The sequence below is a fragment of the Triticum aestivum genome, chromosome 5D (assembly GCF_018294505.1).
Source record: "Triticum aestivum cultivar Chinese Spring chromosome 5D, IWGSC CS RefSeq v2.1, whole genome shotgun sequence".
Taxonomy (NCBI): Eukaryota; Viridiplantae; Streptophyta; class Magnoliopsida; order Poales; family Poaceae; genus Triticum; species Triticum aestivum.
Window position 1 is genome coordinate 439,462,187 of NC_057808.1, and position 3,838 is coordinate 439,466,024.

Here is a 3,838-nt window from a genome sequence, read left to right on the forward strand (position 1 = left end):
TCCGAACCATAGCTACACCTCTTGATCGGCGCAATGCCACAGCATCACTTGGGGGCTTGGTCGCACCCGAACCATAGCTACACCTCTTGTCGGCGCAATGCCACAGCATCACTTGGGGGCTTGGTCGTATCCGAACCACAGTCAAACCTCTTGATCGGCTCAAAGCCACATCAATCCGGGGCCAAAGAGAGTGTTGAAAAACAACAGCTCAAACATAGGTACCCACTGAGGACAACTCACAATGTTGTTTGGAGATTTTTTGCTGTCGAATTTAGGGCCTGGCAGCCCCTGAAAAGCCTCGACTACAACGATTTTATTTGCCTTTTGCTAAGTTTCTCTTTCTTTTGATAAGATTAATGATGTTTTCAAACCGGTGTTTGTCAACCCGGTTAGGCTGTCAACTACAAGTTGTCAGTACACGATCAAATTATAATCCGGAGACTATCAGCCTGGTCTGGTTTGACTACAAGTCGCCAGTATTATATATGGTTAATTCGGTGTTTATCACAACCAAGAACGGTTTTATCATAAACCGGCACAATATGGAAGGAGTTATCAGTACTCAAGATTGGGGTTATCACCTTTACTACAATAAAGTTGGCCAACCAATGATGTGATTTAATGTCACAGGTATGCTATATTTCATATTTGATTATTCTTAAGTGCAGCCTTGGTTATCAACCCAGGTTATATGTTGGGCATTATGACCCGTCCGACGGTAAACCGCCAGGACATTTTAACTTGTTGTATGCAGAAACAGGTTGAATAAAGCGTGATTATAAATCACCGGCGTTTATTAAACCGGCCTGGCTTTGGACTATAAGTCGCCAGTATATATTTAGATTGCGCTATTGGAATCATGCGCTTATAAATCATTGGGTTATATTATTCAAATAGCCAAACTTGGCTGAATTTTCATTATGATATTGAATGAATAAGGTTTTCATACCGGATTATATTATCTTGAATAGCCAACATGGCTGGATTTTTATGGTTATTAATAACCGGTATTATTGAGGTTTTCAAAGTCGCTTTAGCGCAATGGCTATTATTTTATCAAAGGATATAATTTATTCTACAAATGGAAGGAATATTCCCGAGTCGCTGCAGGCTTACAACCCGACACTTGGGGGCTACATTATTCAAATTGAGATTACATGCAAGTCTCATGTCGCTGCAAGCATGCACCATGACACTTGGGGGCTAATGCAAAGTCATTTTTACTAGTCTTATTGAAGACCCGACTCATCATATCATAATGAGCCGGCCCTTGGGGGCTACCAATTGCTCCTGTCAACAATTCAAGGTACACAAGTTTTCGTCCATTATATTGAAGGGTCCACTGCTCAGTTGGTAAAGCACAAAGCTCTTAACCTTATGGACGTGGGTTCAAGCCCCATGGTGAGGGTTACATCATATGGTATTATTTTCAATGAAGTATACATAAAGTCCCAGCTCAGTATTATCTTACTAAGCCGGCCCTTGGGGGCTACACGTTGCTGTTAAAGCCTACATGATCATATTTTCAAAGTCCCTGCTCATTATTTGCATAATGACCCGGCCCTTGGGGGCTAAACTGGTTGAAGTTTTTATGAGCATAAGGAAATTACAAGTCCCAGGTTGCTGCAAGCATGACAACCCGGCACTTGGGGGCTACATATGTGGAATACTCAGTTCTGACTAGTGATTGAGATGAACAACCTGGATTTGTTCAAGCTTGTGGCATTCATATTGAAGCAAATCTTAAGCTGTTACTACGTTACCTTCTTAAGATTTGAGGGCTACAAGTGATAGGCATATAAGAGGTATATTTTCAAAAGCTGATGTTAACAAACAGTTATGATCCGGTGCCATCAATATTTGTAAACCGGCAAAGTTCTACATTCTTAAACCGGCAAAGTTTTACATTCTTAAACCGGCAAGTTCTACATTTTCAAACCGGCTGAAGATCAGATGAGTACTTCAAAGACCAATATTTTTGTTAAGCATTGGGAGCTGAGTCAAAGGAGTTATTCTTCACAATATTTCTCTGTGGCAAACCAATGTCAGCAAATTGGTTATGAAGCTGGTCTATTGACCCGGATTTTCTAGGAGGAAATGACAAGGACTTAAGGATGATCAGGATCAGTGGATAAATCCAAATTAAACTGGGGGCTAATGTCGGGGATATACCCCGCAGTATGATCCGGCCGGAGTTATAACCCGGCTGGGACTTGGTAAACCGGCAGGTTGATAAACCGGCTCACAGATAAGTCAGATGATAAGTCAGATGATAAGTCGGATAATAACCCGGCAGGAGTTAAGTCAGATGATAACTCAGCAGACAATCATAAACCGGCGGACCATCATAAACCGGCAGACCATCATAAACCGGCAGACAGTGATAAACCGGCAGACCATCATAAACCGGCACCAGTCATAACCCGACAGACAGTGATAACTGGGTTGCCAGGGGTTATGAAGCCCGAGACGTTATGAAGTCCGAGACGTTATGAAGCCCAAGATGTTAAGAAGCCCATGAAGAGAAGTCAGAATAGTTAAGTCTTAAGTCCGAGTTGGACTCTACATGTAACCCGCCCCTTCAACTTATATAAGGAGGGGCAGGGCTCCCCAAAGAGGGACAAGCAAGAAGAAACAATCTCTAGGGCTAGACACAAAGAGCCGGTTTACCGGCGACTCTCTCGTGATGATAATGAGACCTAACCTCAAACAACATGTAGGGTTGTTACTGGATGATGTTTCCCGGGGCCCGAAGCTGTCTAAATCCTCGTCTTGTGTTGCGTCTCTCGATTCCGCTCAACCCCTCTCAAGCTACTACATAGATGCGCTGGCTTCATGACTAAGCCCTCACCCTAGGACATCTACCGTGACAATTCCACGACAGTTGGCGCCCACCGTGGGGCTCACGCACGGTGGTGTTGAGTTCTTGGAGGGATCTCTCATAGGGATCGAGAGGTCACAATTTTCCGGACGAAGAAGAGCCGGTTTGAAAGAATCTGCGTCAGCTTCAAGTTTATCGGACCGGACTTATGATTGGTGAGGTCAAAGTTAAGCAAAAAATTAGGGCTACGTCGCAAACCGCCGCCTTTATGAGCCGGATCCAAGAAGAGATTAAATTTTACTGCTGCTGCCACACATCGCCAAGACCAACAGGCATTAACCAGTCGGGCTATGCGCCAGATCGATGTTGGGACAAAACGCCAGGAACAAAGTCTAAGACAAAAGTTTATTCGGAAGACCATGATGACCCGGATGTGGATTGTCCAAAGCCATTACAATCTGGAGGAGGTTTTGGTCTTCAAACAACCATAACTCGCCGAGTCCGAATCAACCCCTACACCTTCACCAGAGGAATGTCGTCCGCCTCGGACCGCTGCACGGACCGCATCTTCAAGCCGGCCATGCCTCGTCTTCACCATTGAACCGCCACACAGCAGGACGAATTACCGCCCCGTTGACCCGCCGCCTGTGCCATGCCCCGTGCCGGATCAATACTATTAGTACTGCTATGAGTATCAAATACAGGGAAATTACATGCGGCAAGGTAATAATCTTCGAAGCTGCCGCGGCGGACCTGTTTCCACCCAGTCAACAGCTCCCCTCCGGTTTTGCCGGCCTGCATCAATCGCCATCACCGACCCGCAGCTGTGCCTCTCCAACCCGCCGCCGGTTCAGCGCGCCTCACCGGCCGGTTGCATCAAGCTGACTCAGCCATGCCGTCTGAGTCGCCTGCTGTCTCTGCCTCCTCGCCCGCTCAAGTTGCCGTGGTGACCGTCGCGCTTGATCCGCTGCGTCGAGGATGGACCGGTCGTACCGTCGCGCTTGACCCGCCGTGTCG